Here is a 20,214-nt window from a genome sequence, read left to right as displayed (position 1 = left end):
ATGCTAAATAAAAGTGGTGAGAGCAGGCATCCTTGCCTTTTCCCTGTCTTAGAAGGAAAGCACTATTAAGTATAATGCTAATGGCAAATTTTTTTAATAAATGCTCTTTAACAAATCGAGGATGTTCTCCATTTCTATTTTTTTCTGACAGTTTTTAATCATAAATAAACATTAGATTTTGCCAAATTCTTTTTTCCACATCAACTTTAGGTTGTTACTATGGTGAATTACACTGATGACTTTTTGAATATTGAATCATTATTATATCCCTAGAACAAAAATCCTAATTGAAATAGTATATATTTCTTTTTATAAATTGTCCAATTCTATTCTCTAATGTTTTGTACTATGTCTGGTTTTGCTATGAGACCAGTCTGGTTTTGGTATTACTGGCTTCACGAAGATGAACTGGAAAGTTTCCTTACATTTTTTGGAAAAGATTTTTGTATAGAATTGGTGTCAATTCATCCTTAAACGTTTGGTAGAAGTATCCAATGAAATTATATGAGCTTAGAAATTTCCATCTTAGGAGATAATTACAAATTCAATTTTCTTTAAGTTACAGCACTAATCAAAATAACTATTTCACATTGGCTGAGTTGCAGAAGTTTGTGTTTTCTGATGAATTAGTTCATTTCATCTAAGTGTCAAATTTGCAAGTGTAGTTGTTCATAGTATCCCACATCATATTAATGTCTACAGGTCTGTATTGATAAAACAGGTTCCACTCCTGATATTTGTAATTTGTGTAGTTATTCTTTTTTTTTCTTTGCCAGTCTTTCTAGAGGTTTATCAATTTTATTGATGCCTTCAAATAATCGGTTTTTTTGTTTCATTGATTTTTTTCTATTGTTTTTCTGCTGTTGATCTCATTGATGTCTGTTCTTTATTTTTTCCTTCCTTCTGTTTACATTTTGAAGTTTTCAAACTTCTTGAGGTGGGAGCTTGGATTATTGATTTTCAGCTTTCTGCTTTTCTAGTGCATGTGTTGAGAGATACAAACATTGCTCTCAGCGCTGCCTTAGATGTGCACACATACATTTTTATATGTTGTACTTTCATTTTCCCTCAGTTCAGTATACTTTTTAATTCCTTTAATATTTCCTCTTTGTCTCATGGGATTTTCACAAGCATGCTGTTGAGTTTCCATGTGTTCAGAAATTTTCTGATCATTTTTCTATATTGATTTCTAGTTTGATTCCATTATATTAGCGAATGTACTCTGTATGATTTCGATTCTTCTAAAATGTTAAAGTTTGTTTATGGTTAAGGATATGTTCCATGTTGCTACCTACTTTGTGGGTCTGAAAAGAATGTGTATTTTGCTGTTGTTAGACAGAATATTCTGTAAATGTTAACCATACACTGTTGGTTGAGGGAGTGATTGAGTTCTTTTATACCCTTGCTGATTTTATGTCTAGTTATTCTAACAATTTTTGAGTGAGGAACACTGAAGTCTCCAACTATAATTGCAGATTTGTCTGTTTCTCCTTTCAGTTCCATCAGTTTTTGCTTCACACATTTTGCAGCTCTTTTAGATGCCTGTCTTCTTGGTGTGTTGACCCTTCACCATTAATAATATTCCTCTCTGCCTGTGGTAATTTTCTTGGCTCTGAAATTTACTTTACCTGTTATTAATGTAACCATCCCTAGTTTCTTTTGATTAACGTTTATATAGATACCCTTTTCCATTTTTTTGTTTTCAAACTGCCTGTATCATTATGTTTGAAGTGAGTTTCCTATAGACAGCATACAGTTGAGTCCTGCTTTTTAATCGACTCTGTCAATCTATGCTTTTTATTTGCTGCAGTAAGGCCATTTATATTTAATATCATTTATGATATGTTAGGGCTTAAAGCTGCCACTTTATTTGTTTGCAGATCACAGAACTACTTTGTTAAGATGGAATCACTGCAAATTACGTAGAAGTTACCACCCTAAGCCAAAATCTATGAGGTTCCTATGAATTTACAGTTACACAAATAAGAAACAAGTGGCATATTCAAAACCATAAGGAAATATCCTGATGCCCAGGTGATGAAGGCTGGGGTGAATAAGTCCACACATTTATTTCAAGTTGTTAAAAATTTGTGAGCCAAGCAATTGTCCCTTGCATGCAAGAAGTCAAAGAACTCCTCTTGCAATCCTCTTCTGTGTGTGATTGAAAGGATACACACTTGTCACAGAGTTCTAGCTGCTCCCAGGCCTTTACACATTTCGCCAACTACTCGCATTGCCCTCTCACTGTTGTTAGGGGATTCACTCATTCCTCCTCTTCCTCTTTCTCCTCCTTAGGATCTCAGGACCTGCTCAGTATCTTTCACTCATCCTCCAGTCCCATGTCCGGCTACGGTTCCAGGGTCAACACGAGCAGCAACAGCGGCCCCTAATCTACTTCAGAATCAAAAAGGACTGGAATTTTTTGTTTTGTTTTTTATTTGTCTTCTTTTACTTGCTTTGCTTTAGATTACCTGAACTTTTAGAATTCTATTTTACTCTATACTGTTTTTGAATGTATAGCTCTTTGAGTCACTTTTGTGTATGTGGCTGCTGTAGTATTACATATATATACATAATATCACAGTCTAATGGTGTCATTATTTCATCAATTCAAGTGAAGTATAAGCACCTATCTCTTTATAAGTCAATTTACCGCCTCGTTGTCTTGACTTGTTTATGGTAACCCTGCATAGGATGGATCCCTTCCAAAATTTGATTTAGATGTCAAGACTAGTGATGCCATATTCGCCCCAAGAGAAAATGAAATGGCTCCTGACTCACATAATGAGGTTTTCTGAGGAGAGCACCATGGCTTACAAGCAGTGCCAAAAATGGCTTGAAAGGGCAGAGAAAAGCTTGGGGTGTTTATGGAGGTTGGGGGTAGGGCCAGAGTGAAGGTTCCTGCATGTTCAAACCTCCCCTGGTTGAAGGAGGGAGAACCCAGGCTTTCTTATCAGTTTGCCCAGATGTGAAGCAGAAACAGAAGGATGAGTGATGAGGCTTGGAAGCTGTCAACCATCAAACATCAAAAAAACTGGATCAAGCTCTATTACATCATTATTTCCTCTACATACATGTAAAGTTTGTCTCTCCATCTTTTATGTTAAATAAATATTTTCTAATATACCATTTTAATTCCCTTATTGTTTCCTTAAGATTGTTTTTGTGTTATTTTTCTTAGTGGTTGCCATGGGGATTATACTTCATTCTAACTTATAACAGTTTAGTTCAAGTTAATAACAACTTAATTTTAATGGTATATAAAAACTTTTGCTTCTGGCCAGGCGTGGTGGCTCACACCTGTAATCCCAGCACTTTGGGAGGCTGAGGCAGGCAGATCACCTGAGGACTGAAGTTCAAGACCAGCCTGGCCAAAATGGTGAAACCCCGTCTCTACCTAAAATACAAAAATTAGCTGGGTGTGGTAGTGGACACCTGTAGTCCCAGCTACTCAGGAGGCTGAGGCAGGAGAATCACTTGAACCCAGGAGGCAGAGGTTGCAGTGAGCTACTGCAGATCACGACGCTGCACTCCAGCCTGGACGACAAGAGTGAAACTCCATCTCAAAAAAAAACTTTTGCTTCTGTACAACTCCATTCTCTTCATTTCTTTCGTTGTGCAATTATCATCATAGATATTACACCTTTGTGTGCACCCATTAACACAGTTTTATCATTATTACTTTATGGCAGTGACTTTTAAATCAACAAGGAGAAAAAAAGAAAAAACATTATACCATATTTTATATTTACCTGAGATGCTTTGTATTTTCTTCGTGTGGATTTCACCTACTGACTAGTGTCCTTTCATTTTATCCTAAAGGACTCTCTTTAGCATTATGTATGGGGCAAGTTTACTAAAGACAAACTTCATCACTTAGGTTTATCTGAGAATGTCTTAATTTCACCTCCATTTTTAAATAATGATTTTGCTGTATATAAAATTCGTTGTTGACATACTTTTTTTCCCACATCAGAGTTTGATTTGGTACTGTTGCAAACACAAAAAATCTCAAAAAAATCCAATGCAAACAGAATAGATTTCTTGTGCTCTAATATATTTTAGTCACCTGACAACCTACCCTTTAAAAAAACGTATTTAAGGTAGGCAAATTGTTTTGCGAAGATGAATATAAGAGGCAGTAGGAGGAATTTAAAGAAAATTACCACTATATATTGCAGAAACGTACTGGAAGGCAAACATGGCCCAAAGAAAAACCTCCACTAAAAAAAATGTTGAATGCTGACCACAGAACTAGCACCCTATTCCCAGGTCAATAATTTGAACCAAAAAAAAAAAAAATGTTAAAGACCTTGCTCAATCCTAAGGTTAGTGAAAGAATATAGGAGAGTTGTGTGTTAATGTGACACCTGAAGTCAAAGAGCACTACTATTCAAGGAGCATAATGTCTTGATCTGAGGATCAAAAGGCCTTGAGCTGGAGAGTCTGCATTACAGTAGAAAAATGGAAAGTGCTTTATGAGCATGGATTCAGAACATACCAGCAACCTATATGTGCAGCACTGTCTAAGCCATAATGATCTTTCTCATCTCCCACTGAAGGTAAATGTAAGAATTTCTGACCAGGCATGGTGGCTCATGCCTATAATCCCAGCATTTTGGTAGGCCAAGGTGGGTGGATCTCGAGGTCAGGAAATGGAGACCATCCTGGCCAACAGGGTGAAATCCCATCTGTACTAAAAATATAAAATTTAGCTGGGTGTGGTGGCACATACCTGTAATCCCAGCTACTAGAGAGGCTGAGTCAGGATAATCACTTGAACTGGGGAGTCAGAGGTTGCAGTGAGCCAAGATCATGCCATGGCACTCCAGTCTGGCAACAGAGCAAGAAGACTCTATCTCTCCTCCTCCTCCTCCTCCCTCATGGAGAACCCAAACATTTATACTTGTTACACACCTTGAAGCTGAAAGCAGTAAAGAATGAACACATACAGCAAGTTGGTAGGTGCATCTCTGTTTAGGAATTGACTTAACATTGGGTTTCTATTGACTGAACCAGGGAGAAGGTTGCCTAGGACCTTCCTGAAGCTCCCTTCGTATCCTGAGTGAGCAGACCACAGCTAATTTTAAGTGGCAAAAGAAATAACAAATTCCTCCAGAATGAGAAGTGTGATTTCTGGCTAAAACAGTGCTCTTACATGCAGTATATGAGCACATTCAACAACCACTAGAATAGAACCTGAGGGCGGGCACATGGTGCCAATTGCTGGAAATCTTGCTGTTAGATAAGAATTGAAGTGTCTGAGTTTTTAGATAATGTCAGAATACGGTTAACAGGTTGTGTTAAGGACCTACTCTTGATATTGTCTAAATAAAAACAAAACTAACTGCCTAAAAAGAACATCTGCATCCTAAACCACAAAGCTACTTGCCAGAGAGTGTTCCATCTGGTAAGCCCAGTGCTGAGCAAAGCCTAAGACGACAACAGGAAATGTGGTCAAAGTCAAGGTCTCTTCTTGCTGCCTTTGTCTTCTTCCCACGGCCTGGCCTGTGCCCTGCAGCTGGACCCCACCAGGCGAGTTCTTCGAGTGGCCTCCCCACCCAAGCTAGGGCACCCGCTGCCCATCCACCTGCAAAGAGCTCCGGGGCTGACTCCACGGCAGTACTTTGCAAGGGGTCCCGGTAGGTGTTCTCATGCTGCACGCTCTGGAATGAGGCTCTGGAATGAGGCTCTGGAATGAGGCCCTGCATTCTGCCAGGCGCCACTCCAAGGGATCTTCGAGAGCGAGGGCCGTGAAGAGTCTCTGGAAGGCCACCGCTGCGCGGTTAGAAGCTCTCCGGGAGAAGCTGCCGCAGTGCTGCAGGGCCCCCCGGGAGACGAAGTGCAGGAGGCGCTGTAGCCAGGGTCGGGCCGGCAGCCTTCGCCTCAGTGTCGTTTTGTGCTCGGGACGTCGGCGTTACCGCAGCCACGCGCCTGCATATCGTTCCTCTCCCAAACGCAGCCTAGTTCCCCAGTGAGGAGGTGCTTCCTTTGACTGGAGTTGGGTCATTGACTGTTCAGGCGACTGCTATTGCCCAGGTTAAACTGCGCTTTCCACGGGATGGGCTGATCGCGGTCTTGACCCTGGAGGAGATTCCTGTCTCTCACTGCCCTCTCCTCCTCTTCCGCAGAAGCCTGGGCACTAGGTGCCCGCCAGGTTCACCATCCCGTGCGGATGCAGGGCGCGGACGCCGCAGGTGCAGACCCGGGCACATGGCCCACCACGCCCCGCGGGGGACGGTTGACAGGCTTTTTCCTTGAGCATTTTGAATATGCCATCACATTGCCTTCTGTTCCCCATTTCTGATTTTTAAAAAAAATAACCCTTAATCTTATTGAGGATCGCAGGTAGTGATGAATCACTTCTCTCTGGCTTTCAAGATTCTCTCTTTGTCTTTGTTTTTGCCAGTTTGTTTATGAGGTGCGGAGGTGTGGATCTCTGAGTTTCTTGAACTTGGAGTTCATTGAGCTTCTTGCATGTAGAGATGAAAGTCTGTCATCAAATAGGTGGGGGGTTAGCCCTTATTTCTTGTGGTGTAGTTTTACTATCCCTTTCCCTCATCTCCTTCCGGGACTTGCATTACACAAACCTGTATGCTTGATGGTGTCCCACAGGTATCTTAAGTTCTGTTTCTTTTTCTTTATTCTTTTTTCTTTCTATGCCTTATACTGTATCTTTTCAAGTGACCTGTCTTTAAGATCACTGATTCTTTTACTAGCACAAATCTCCCACTGAGCCTCTCTAGTGAACTTTTTTCAATTCAGTTATTATTTTCAGCTCTAGAATTTCTATTGATTCATTTGTATAATTCTATCTCTTGTTGATATTCTCTGTTTGATGAAACATTATTCTCATACTTTCCTTTAGTTCTCTAGATATGGTTTCCTTGGTTCTTTATATTTAAAACAGCTTCAGTATTATTTAGTAAGGACGATGTACAGACTTCCTCAAGGGTCCTTTCTATTGACTGCTTTGTGCTCCTATATATATGGACCATATTTTCTTGTTTCTTTGAATGTTGAATGGACATTTCAAATGATGTAATATGGCTGCTCTGAAATTCAGGTTCTCTCCGCTCCCCAGGATTTCTTTTTGTTGCTATTTGTTGTTCTTTCTGCTGCTGTTTGTTTTAGTGAATTAACACTGTATTTTTCTGAATTAACACTGTAGAGTCTGCCTTTTTGTCATACATGACCACGGAAGTCTCTGCTCAATTATCTCAGTGGGCAGCTCACAGTTGTGCATGCAAGTCTCCCAGTCATTGCCAAGGGACTCTGAGTATGTTTTGGGAAATGCCTTCTACACTCAACCAAGTAGTTGACAGCTCTGTCTTAGGCTCTCCTTTTTGCTCTTCAGAACCTCAATATTAGCCAGAAGTGAACTTAGAGCTTCTCAGCTCCCTCCTGAACACATGCACAGCCCTGGGCATTTGCACGACCCTGTGCGTTCAAGGGGCCTTCCAGGTTCCCAGGAATGTGTCAGAGCTTTTCAAAGCCTCTGATGGACATAGCCTCTAGCTTTTCCTTTTGAGTTTTTTTTTTTTTTTTTTTGTTTTTTTTTGGTCAGCTTGTCATTTGCCCCAACTATTAACATCACCTCAGGCAGCAGTGATGTTAAACCACCACTGATTATTTTTGACAAATGTCACTGAGGAAAAGGTTATTTGCACTGGGCAAGGTCTGAGTCAGACCAAATAAAGACAACTCTTATGCGTGGGGAATAACCAGCAGGTCAAACATTCTCTGGGAATGGGTCTTTGGAGAAGGTGCAGCCCCATTCTACCCCCTCCACTGGCTACTGGGCTGCTGTCTTTTACTTCTGTTGTGGGCTGTTGGCTTTCAAGGCTACTGCCAAGCTTGAAGTACAGGGAAGACAGAAATTGGGCTCATTAAAACACTACAAAGCTTGCTGTTCTTACCACAACTCAATGTCTTTCTTGAGTAAATGCTTTCCAGATTGTGACAAGCTTTGCTGGTTTCCAGCTATCTGAAAAAGTTAATTTTCACGATTCTTAGCGGTGTTCTTATTAATTTTATGGAGGAGAGGGGTTTGAGATCCTTATTCCACCAATCCCACTGACATCCTCTTCACATGTCATTAGAACTATATTAGAGTTATAATTTTTGTTTTAGTTGTCAAACAGACTAGAAAACTTAAGAGGAGAAGAAAAAATATTGGATTTAACCATATTTTTGTTCATCATGTTCTTGCTTCCTTCCTGATGTTCTCAGATTCCTCTTATCATTTCCTGTTTACAGATCTTCCTATAGCCAGTCTTTTGGGGGAGAGCTGCGGCAACAAATTCTCTTAGTTTTCCTTCATCTTAAATGTTTTGATTTTCCCTTCATTCTTGAAGGATATTTTCACTGAATATAAGATTCTAGGTTGACAATTCCCTTTTTTCAGCACTTGTTGTGCCACTTCTTTCTGGTGTTGCAGATTTGATCTTAATAAATCTACTGTCATTTGAATTGTTTTTCCCTGTGGGTAAGAAGGTGTTTCTCTCTCTTGTTGCTTTCAAGACTTTTCTGTCTTTCGTTTTCAGAAGTTTAGCTGAGGTGTGCCTTGGTGTAGTTCTCTTTGGGTTTATCCTATTTGGGATTCACTCAGCTTGAGCTTTGTAGGTTTCCAGACTTCACCAAATTTTAGAAGTTTTCAACCATTATTTCTTGGAGTACTTTTTCAGAATCTTCTTCCTCCTCTCCAGCTGGTAATTATTCAATTTTTAATATTCTACCAGATTATGTTGTATCACTCTATGAATATGCTGTCAGATAAGTATAGTTAATTATTTAGAATTTCTATCTATAGTTATAAGTGAAAATGGTCTTGTTATAGGTTTGGAATTATGGTTGCAGTAGCCTTATAAAACAACTTGTGAAACTTTAATTTTTTCTATAATTTAAAACACCTTAAAACAGAAATGGCATACTGTAATTAGCTCCTCTCAGAATCTATTTAAATTTTTTTTTAATTAAAGCTATCAAAGTACTTTTCTCACCTCTTCTGTCACCTTTGATCTGTTTGGTAATCTCCTGCTTCTTAGGTTAATTTTGGTGATTATTTTAGTCTGTTCAGACTGCTTTGTCAAAATTTCATTAAATGGGTAGCTTATAAACAATAGGAATTTGTTTCTCACAGCTCTGGAGGCTGGGGAGTCCAAGATTAAGGAATCAGCAGATTTGGAGTCTGGTGAGGGCCTGCCTTCTGGTTCATAGACAGCACCTTTTTGCTGTGTCCTCACATGATAAAAGGGGTAAGGAATCTCTCTTGGGCCTCTTCTATAACCCCATTCATGAGGGCTACACTCCCATAACCTAGTCATACCCTAAAGGCCTCACCTCCAAATACGATCACTTTGGGGTTAGGACTTCAATGTATAAATTTGGGAAGGGACACAAACATTCAGATCATAGCAGTGGTTTACATTTTTGCTAGAAAATCATCTATTTCTTATATATTTTATATTCATATTTGATGTCATTGAGTTACATATTATACTACTTACAATTTTTAATGTCTCTGTTATATCTGGGTTAGTTTTACTTTCTCTCCTTTTCCTTAATTAATCTTGTTAGGTATTTGTAAATTTAATTGGTCTTTTGAAAGAATCAGCTTTTGTATATTTAATTTATCTTTTATAAAAACTGTTTTTGGCTTTATTTATCACTGTCACTATTTTAATGTCATTAACTCTAACTTTCATCTTTATCAATTCTCTCCTTCTACGTGGTTCATTTATTTGTTTCTTCTCTTGGGTTTATGATGTATAACACCAACTCCTTTCAGCTCTTCAGAGTCTTGAGTCCGTGTGTGATTCAGTTTTGTGTGCCTCAGACCACCCAGGACATTGCTTAGCAAAGCAGGTGCAGCAAGAATGAGTGGATGAAATTACTGACATTGGATCTCCTGATGCTGAAAGTCTGCTCATCTATAGCCACATGGCTGGGGTACCAAAAAAAATTAACCTTCAGAGAGGTTAATTTCCTGGGAGTTGAAGTTGGAGGAGAAAAAGCCTGAAAGCCAAAGAATGCAAGGTCACGTTAAAGTGTCATCAGAGGAGTAAAGGCTGCAGATCATTTCAGTTCTGCTGGGTCCATCCCAGTTTCTTCTTTGCATTCTTTGCTTCTTGCTTTGCAGTCTTGTAGCGAGTGTGAGAACATCCAGGCAGAAGGCATTTTACTCAAAATCCGGGTGCTACAAACAAGAATATTGCACACACTTGTCTAGTGGAAAGAGCTTGTGACTTAAGCCCTCTCAACTCATGCATTGTATGGGATGCTAGAGACACCACAGGTACATTTTGGAGTTTGAAATTAATCAAAAGAGCAATGAAAACATCTCAACCTTTTTGAAGCACTTTGCAAAATACACAAGTGTAAATGTTCTGCTAATGGCCTCCAAACTCCTAAAAGCTAGACAGTGATTTTGTTCTCCCAATTTCCTGAAACCATTGTACCTATTGGATTGGACAACCTCAGCTGGTGGCCATGTGTGCTCTAAGAATCAACCATTTTAGACATTTGAGTTTCCTGGAGAATGTTTCTCTGGTTTAAGCAAAAAAACTCTTCTATCTTTCTGTCATAACAGTCATTTCCATAGTAAACTCTATAGGCCTATTTGTAAATTTGGAGGCTGAGCAAAGAGGAGACAGATATTTTCCCTCTTTTGAAAGTAGAGACGTATGAGTACTTTACAGGCACAAAGAGCTCTCAAGACTCTCATTGTCATACTACTTGGTTTCCAATTCTTTGCTTTCAATAAAATTGAAGTAAAACCTAGTGAAATTGTCAGCTGATAAATCACTGAAAATAATATTTGATGATAGATTACTCTTTGATTTTTGGCAAATAGGTAGGAAAGAGTTCAAAGTACTGAGGGACATCTTTATGACAAAACTCCATTCTTATCTACTTATAGAAGAGAATAAAGGTTCTTAGGCTTAGATTTATAGAAACTGAAAATAAATAATATTCATCTCTGTATGCATGAACCAATTTATTAAAATGTCCCATATATCTCCTTTAACACTAAATAAATAAATTTCCCAAAAAATATTTTCTTTTATGTACTTTCTCCAAATTTATAATATATTCATGGCATTTTCATCGATTGTATACTAATAATCATAAAAATTCAACTAACAATAAATATTCTTAACAGTTGTAAGAGCCTTGTAGTCATATGAACTACTTTGAAAAATCTATTTTCATTTATATACATATTTTTGCCCTATATATATTATTGCTACAGGGAATTTTGATAAAGAAATCCGGCACTTTGGGAGGCCGAGGCAGGAACCTAAGGTCAGGAGTTTGACACCAGCCTGGCCAACATGGGGAAACCCCATCTCTACTAAAAAAATACAAAAATTAGCCAGGCATGGTAGTGCACGCCTGTAATCCCAGCTACTCAGGAGGCTGAGGCAGGCAAATCACTTAACCCCAGAAAGCAGAGGTTAGAGTGAGCCAAGCTCGTGTCATTACACTCCAGCCTGGACAACAGAGCAAGACTCCATCTCAAAAAAAAAAAATCAATAAATGGCTTTCAGCCATTAAAAAATATATTAAGATAAAATTCAAAGAGGGAGGTGGAAAGTGGAAATACAATGTAAGGAGAAAAAGGAACAGTGTTAAGTAAGTTTCCAGGTATTAAAGAGTTAAGTTTATACACACACACACACACACACACACACACACATATGCATACATATATACATCTTTTTTAGAGAAACAGTCTCCCTCTGTCACCTAGGTTGGAGTGCAATGGCATGATCTTGGCTCACTGCAGCCTCTGCCTTCTGGATTCAAGTGATTCTCCTGCCTCAGCCTCCCAAGTAGTTGGGACTACAGGCACATGCCACCACAGCAGGCTAATTTTTGTATTTTTAATAGAGACAGGGTTTCACCATGTTGGACAAGCTGGTCTTGAACTCCTGAACTTGTCAAGCGATCCACCTGCTTCAGCCTCCCAATGTGCTGAGATTACAGGCTTGAGCCACCATGCCAGCCTCAAATATATTTTTAAATAGGTGATAATGAGTATCAGATTGCAAGGTACTTAAATTCTATTAAATACATTTTTTAAAGAGTGTTGTAATATGTTTACTTTAAATGACTAATACATATACAAATTACGTTCCTTGCAATTATAAAATATAAGGTAAAATAATTAAAGTTTCATCTTTAAAATGTGCAAAGTTTTCAAAATTCCTGGGGAATATGCAAAAGTGTTAAGTCTGAAGGCCACAGCTTGGAGGGCACTTCAGGCCTCTGCTCTCCACCTCCCCAGCTGCCTCTCTGGATCACACCTTTAGCCTGTTTTGCTTGGACTAACAGCACAACCCCTCAGGGCATCTCCTTGGCTGGAAAGACCTGAGCATGCTGCCTGGGAACCTCCTACAAACAAATCTGGTCACGTGGCCCCTTCTTCAAAATCTCTGTTGATGTTATCCCACCGGTGGCTTATTGTTGACAGAACCCTGAGCTGAGTCAACCTTAAATCAAGCCATTAATTTAAGCTGCAGCCATTAGTTTAAGATGAAGCCATCAGAGGGTATTGACTTGGATTTTACTCTACCTTTCTCAATAAAGAGCTCCACATTTAGATGGTAGAATACAGGAAGCAAACCACTGCTCTTGGGCCATATCAGGCCTGCAGATGTGTTTGGCTTGAAGTCAACGTGCTTTTCAGAACCCGGCAGGAGCGCACTGGGCCAGAGCTCCCACAGGGCCATTCAACCCGGGTGCAGTCATCACTGTCCTTGTGGAGGGACTGCCCTGCCTGCTTCCCTAAGTGTGTGTTACTGTCGGGCACCTGCAGGCAATTGTATTTGAGACCTGAAACAGAGTTTTCTCTGCGCTGTGTATTAACTACATGATGGTATCACTGTGTCATAGACAACCTAAAGTATCTAATGTTAAGGGCACAATAAAATACTATTGAAGATCAAATTTAAAACAAAAACACTCACATCCCATTTCTCCTGGATCATCGTCATCTCTGGTTCCTGTTTGTCTCCCCATCCCATCTCCTGGCTCGGACTCCCTATGCCATCTCTAAGGCCTGGCTGCTTTGTTTGAACAGGGCCCCAGGAAGTGTGGACAAAAGCAAAATCTCTGGAGGATTTATGCCACAAGTAGGTCATCCTCAGAAGGACCCAAACTACAGAAGACAGAAGAGCAGTTTGGGGGATCTTGCAGCTGGACTCCCGAACATGAAGGGCCAGGGCAGGGCCCCTCTGCAGAGTGCAGGGCAGGTGAGGCCTCTTCAGTACTGAGAGATCTAACTTGCATCTGGCTCCAGGTGTCTAGGGTCTGGGAGCTTGGTCATAGAATACGGGTGCCAGACAGGGCCTGTTGGAAGCTGATGACCCAGAGGTCTGTTCAGGTCACCGCTGGGTGGGGTTATTTCAAGGATCAGTTATACCATGCCCAAAGTAATGAAACCAATGCACTTCTGATCAAACTCTCATGTGCTTTGGGAATCTCAGCCAGCAGGCCACTCCTGCTTCCCACCCCACTTGATTGAAATTACAAAGACAGAGGATGATCTTGCCCATCCATGTTCACAGCAGCATTGTGCACAGTAGCCAAAATATGGAAGCAACCAAGAGTCAACACAGTTGCTTATCACAGAGAAGCAAAATATGCCATATCCCTACAATGGAATATGATTCAGCCTCAAAAAGGAAGTTCTGAAACGTGCTACAACATGGATGAACCTTGAGACCATGACGCTTAGTGAAATAAGCCCATCACAGAAGGACAGAGACGGGCCAGGCACGGTGGCTCATGCCTGTAATCTCAGCACATTGGGAGGCCAAGGCAGTTGGATCTCCTGAGGTCAGGAGTCTGAGACCAGCCTGGCCAACATGCTGAAACCCCATCTCTATGAAAAATACAAAAGTTAGCCAGGTATGGTGGTGCATGCCTGCAGTCCCAGCTACTCAGGAAGCTGAAGCAGGAGAATCGCTTGAACCCAGGAGGCAGAGGTTGCAGTGAGCCAAGATCATGCTATTGCACTCCGGCCTGGGCAACAGACCATTCTGTCTCAAAAAAAAAAAAAAAAAAAGAAGAAGAAGAAGAAGAGCAGAGATGACATGATTCCACTTACAGGGTCCTAAAAGTACTCAAAGCCATAGAGACAGAAAGTAGAATAGCACTGTTACTGTTTTGCAAGCCAAAAACGAAAAGGACTCTGTGGATGGATAGTGATCATGTTTGCACAACATTACGAACGTATTTAATACCTCTGAACTCACACATAAAAATGGTTAGGATTGTAAATTTTATCTGATATATATTTTATCACAATAAAAAATTGGGAATAAAACAAAGATTATCAAATTGAGGGAAACAAAGTTCAACTTCATTTAGTAGCAAAGAAAATTAAGTCTAACAAGGAAAAATTACAACTGAGAAGAGTGTGTGTTTGTGTGTGATTCAGAGGAGAGAAATAGACCCAAAGAGTGGAATTTAGAGGGACTCTGAGATCAGCTCAACACAGAGTGTTCGGACATTCACTCGGCGAGCAGATCCAAACCGAGCACCTCTGTGTGCCAGGCACTGGGGACGCAGTGGGAGCGGAACAGAAGGCCCTGCCAGGGGTTGGGGGAGGTGGCCAGACTGCCTCACCAAGGGCCACTGCCCGTTACGGCAGGAAGAACCTGGAGAGTGCTGTGCAGTGAGTTCCAGATTTACCAGCAGGTGAGCTAGGTCCAATCTGAGGCCGCTGTGAACCCAAGGGGTAGTGGATGACAGTGTTTGTGCTTCTTAGGTACTCACAGCTCCACTCTCAAAAGAGGGAAAACATCTTTCACCTTGCCCTTTGTTCAACCACCTAGATTTACCTAGATGACTGTAGTGTCTACGACAGAAACGATCGTTTGTCAGAAAGTAACAAGCCGTACTGTATCAGATTCCCCGACCCTTTATGGAGAAGGGCACAACAGCTCTGGACACTCCTGCCAGAAGCGTGTGGCCTCATCATGAGAAAACTGCAGACCCACGCAGACATTCTGCCTAGTAACTGGCAACATCCTTCCAAGTCTCAAGGGCATGAAAGAAAAGGGAGAAAAGGAGGACTGTTACAGACTGGAGAAGGCTGAGGAGACATGAGGGGTGCATGCAAGGTGGGATCCTGGAAGAGAAAGAGGATCGCAGTGTGGAAAGCACTGGAATCCGATAAAGCCTGCCGTTCACTCAATGATACTGCACTGTTATCTCTTGGTTTCCATCATTGTGCTGGGGGTCTCTAAGATGTACATACTGTATTGGTGAAAACTCTGTACTTTCTTCGCAATTTTCCTGTAAGTCTAAAATTATTTCTAAATAAAAAGCTTTTTAAAAGCTCCCACCCCTGGCCTGGCTTGCGCCTGTAATCCCAGCTTTTTGGGAGGCTGAGGCTGGAGGATTGCTTGAGCCCAGGAGTTTGCAGCCAGCATGGACAACCTGGTGATACCCCGTCTCTACAAAAAATACAAGAATTATTCTGGTGTAGTGGTGCACACCTGCAGTCCCAGCTACTCAGGAGGCTGAGGTAGGAAGATTGCTCGAACCCAGGATGCAGTGGTTACAGGGAACTGAGATTGTGCCACTGCACTCCAGTCTGAGCAAAAGAGCAAGGCCCTGTCTCAAAATAAAGAAAAAAAGAAAAGAAAAATTAAAATTCCCACCCTAAGCCCAGCCCCAGGAGCCCCAACCACCAGGCCAGATATCTGCACTGAGGTCCACAGTGCTCTTCTGCAGGGCACTAAATGGTCTCCGCACAACGCTTGTCACTTAGAAGGTATGTGCGTGGCTGTGTATCAGCCGATGCCCCCTGGGTCTCTCTGCTCCTCTGTCTGCTCCCCACTTCAGCTGAAACCCCATCCCATGCCTCCCCCTTCAGTGCTGCCTGCACACATCCCCCCAGCAACCCTCCTCTGCATGGACATGGGTGGGAACTGTGTATCTTGTGACCTAGGCTCCTGAAGATACTAAGGAAATGTGAATCCACATAGGTTTTAAAAGGGCTGAGGAGAGAGGCATCAGTACTGCCAGAGTGACCTTTCCCAAAGGCCAACCTGACCGAGCCCTCTGTTGATTCCAGTGCCTTTACTCTGCCCACCTCTTGGTATAGCACACAAATGCCTAGTGTGATGTCCACACCCTCATCCGGCCTGGCCCTGAACCTGGTGTCTCTGGACCAGTAATTCCCCTGGCAGGATAACAGGCATTGTGCCACCTGTGGACCCCATCCCCCTGAGACCTCAGGCTCCTCCCTTGCTCACTTGCCTCCTGGCTGAGCCTCCTCCAGTGCTCTTGCCGCCTTTGCCCCCAAGCGCTGCCTCTAGTGAACCGGTTAAACCACTGAGATTCCTGCCCGAAGGAAAACTCCCCTGTTTCCCTAGTTCTTTCCTTCTCTCTCAGTCACAGCTGAGAGTGACCGAAGAGAAGTCCTGCTTAATCACTTCCAGGCTGAGGGATAAAGGGCAACTTACTTTGGATCCAATATGCTTGTAAATCCACAGAGCAGCCAACAGCATTATCAACAGAGAGGCTGCACATCCTGCCCGCAATGGCTGCACGTAACTTAATTTTACGTACAAAATTGTGATTCAAAACTTGAGTCAGGAGCCATTTCAGTCATTCTCAACTCTTAAGAGCTTGTTTCTTTCCACCTCCTATCCCATTAGCCTCCCACTCCAGCTAAGTGTTTTCTTCCCGGAACTCATTAAATCTTTCTTCCACTTTCATTTATTTCCTCATTTTTCCCCACAGCCCTTCTTGCTGGTTTTAATATTTTTGTTTTCTTTTCATCACCCACTACAACAGCCTCTCCATGATGGCAAGCAGTGTTCTTTCCAGAATTCCTAGCTCTTATCCCCACTTTCAGTTCTCCCGTTTCCCCCTAGCTCTTTCGCCCTGATGACTCCATTTGTTGACTTTGGATGTGTTTTGCCTTTTAATCTTCTGAAGTTTGGAAAAGGGATTGCACATTTCCCTCTACGTGTTTTGTGAGAAGACTACATTTGGTGGCAGCTCAGGCACTGCTGTGTGGCATTTTGCAACTGTCTATTTGCCTGCTCCTTGCATTGCTTAGTAGGACCCCTGCCAACATGCTTCACAAAGGGCTGTACAGCTGCCCTGCCACCTATCCCTGGTCCATGCTGGGCTCACGGGAAGGCAGCTCACACTCTCATCCCTCTCCCCTTCGCATGTACACATCCCTTCCAAGTCACTCCTACATTCTGTGAGCCTCATGCAAGATCTAGTTGCATCTGGCTTGACCCTGTTTGATAACAACCATTTCCCCCCATGGACCAATCAGTCCTTCTGTGTAGATGTGGCACTCTCAAGCTTCCATGACAACTTGAACATGAAGATTTTTATCTTCAAAACTGGTCTTAGGAACCTTCTGCCATATGCTATATCCTCAGATACAGAGTAATGGGGTCTGTGGTTGTACCTGCTGCAGTGCTGTGTGTTGAAGAGATACTGCAATTCCTGCCCTGCAGAGCATCATGATTTACCTGCGCTCTCCTGTGTGAACAGATACAGATTGAGCACACTGCCAGGAATCAGAAGAAAGACGTGGTGCCAGTCCCAAATCCTTGTACTTACCAGGTTAGTCCCATATCCTAGTACTTACCAGGTTAGTCCCACATCCTAGTACTTACCCGGCTAGTCCCACATCCTAGTACTTACCCGGCTAGTCCACATCTTAATACTTACCCAGCTAGTCCCACATCCTAGTACTTACCAGGCTAGTCCCACATCCTAGTAGTTACCTAGCTAGTCCCGTATCCTAGTACTTACCCGGCTAGTCCACATCTTAGTACTTACTCAGCTAGTCCCACATCCCAGTACTTACCTGGCTAGTCCTGTATTTTAGTACTTACCCAGCTAGTCCCAAATCCTAGTAGTTACCAGGCTAGTCTCGTATCCTAGTTCTTACCAGGCTAGTCCTGTATCCTAGTACTTACCTGGCTAGTTTCATATCCTTGAACTTACTTAGTGCTCAGAACATCACTTTCTTAATTTTTTCAAACAGGATGACAATACCTCCCATGCTTAATTCACAAGACTATAATGAGAATCATATGAGATCATGTATGTCAGAAAAATATTGCTGAAAATACTCTTCACTCAATTATGTTGTGAACCTGAAAATGCTCTTAAAAATAATAAAATCTATTTTTTTCAAGTGGCCCTTGGAGAAGTTAGCCACTTTTTTGTCCCAGTCTCTGAACTGATTCTGTACAGAAAGCTTGGGAATGACTGGAATGACTTGTGGTGCGGCCCTCAGTGTGTCCCTCCACCAGGCAGGAAGGGACTCCCCAGACCCCACAAGGGCATTACAGGCTGCTACCCTTCTGCCTGCGATGACCTAAAAATTGAGGACATTTGGGACATAGACTGCACTGAAGAAATGCTGGTTAATGAGTAACACAAATGTAAACACCATAAATTAGAGTGCCCTGTCTACGTGGATGAGTGGAGTCAGGAGTCCAGGCCAGAGCCAGATGAGGCCTGACCGGGGGAGGGGAACTTCTCACAGCAGGGATAGTGGCCACATAGCGGGAGGGGGGCATCCCAGCACAGGCAGGGCCACCACCCACTGTGGCCATAACTGAGTGAGGTCAGTCTCAGAAAAATGTGGATGTCTATACAATAGGGTCAGCAGACTTTATTCACTGGAGAAATAATTTCTTCATAATCAGGATAATTTTATCCAACACCTCTTAAGTAAGGGTAAGACATGAATGGTTTCCTTGTGCCACTAGAGGAAATTCTGCTCAGAAACTAAGTACTTGTTAGGGAAACTGTTTGATTAAGTATTCTGGGTGAATATAATACTGATTTCAAGCAACTATAGCTGAAGTCATACCAAGTACAATGGTCATTGTACACACAAGAATCAGGGGCATATTTTATTTCTAGGTAAAAACTATTTTTAAGGTACTTCATAAATCACCAGCAAGGTCAACCACACTAAACATTCCAGAACACACAGGGGAAATCTTCGTGGGCGTGCCCAGACCTCTGGGCTGCAGCGATGCATTGTTCTGAGGCTTCCTGCACGGAGCTATCCCCGTCGTCAGCAAGTCTGCTGGGTCCACAGCAGTGCCTGCGGGAGGCTCACTGTGACCTGGCTGCACAGGTGCAGCAGACACCATGGTCTACACCGCCAGTCTCCCCACAGTGCAGTGATCACCACGTGGCACACCTACTGCAGGCCCGCTGTCTTCATGTAGCAACTAAGACCACAGCAGCCCACAGAGCTGTGGAGAGCATTAAGTGGAAAGATGGAGTGCTTTGCACCCAGTCCATCATTCAGCCAGTGTTCAGCATTCGCAGATAGGTATGACCACTGTTTATCCCGGGCCATGCTGATCACCTTACCCAGGTGCATTTAGTGGTAGGCTCAATCCCGAGCCTACTGCTTAATACACATGAATGCATGCATGAATAATGAATAGTGAAGAGTTCCCTATTTTTATAGACGAGGGTAGCAAGAATCAGAAAAACTATATTGTGCAAACTTCCTGTGACAGAGGTGGCCAAAGCAATATAATGGAAATTGTGACTAGAATTCACAATTTTCTAATCAGGAAAGCAGGTGAAATGGGAGACCAGTAAGTGGTAGGAGGTCTTCATGCTTTTCTGTCCTCCCACTTCCTAGGTGTGAGAATATAGATGTGATGGCTGGAGGTCCAGCAGCCACCACAGACTCTAAGCTGACTTTGAGGACAGAAGTTGCAAGCTAAGGCTGGCAAAATATAAAGAGAGGTGATGTCAGTGCCCCTTATAACTGTGGGGCCACTCTGTCATCCCTAGACACACATCGCACTTTTCACTAATAGAGGAGGGAACATGTCTATCTGATTCTAGCCATTGTTATTTTTGGTCTCTGTTACTAGAAGCCAGATACATTTCTAACTGAAAAACAAATATTCTAGGCTGGGCGCAGTGGCTCACGCCTATAATCCCAGCACTTTGGCAGGCTGAGATGAGCGGATCACTTGAGGCCAGGAGTTTGAGACCAGCTTGGCCAACATGGTAAAACCCCCATCTCTACTAAAAATACAAAAATTGGCCCGGCATAGTGGCACATGATTATAACCCCAGTTACTTAAGAGAATGAGGCAAGAGAATCGTTTGAACCCAGGAGGCAGAGATTGCAGTGAACTGAGATCACACCACTACACTCCAGCCTGGGCAACAGAG

At 42.2% G+C, this 20,214-nt stretch overlaps 1 pseudogene; it reads right to left on the bottom strand.

Annotated features, from left to right (window-relative positions):
- Positions 1-1,977: 1,977 nt before the first annotated feature.
- Positions 1,978-2,737, bottom strand: LOC116542382 (annotated as a pseudogene).
- Between the last annotated feature and the right edge of the window lie 17,477 nt (positions 2,738-20,214).

The sequence above is a fragment of the Sapajus apella genome, unplaced genomic scaffold, assembly GCF_009761245.1.
Source record: "Sapajus apella isolate SASKATOON/1434 unplaced genomic scaffold, GSC_monkey_1.0 scaffold167, whole genome shotgun sequence".
Lineage (NCBI taxonomy): Eukaryota > Metazoa > Chordata > Mammalia > Primates > Cebidae > Sapajus > Sapajus apella.
This window is presented reverse-complemented; position numbering and strand designations above follow the sequence as displayed.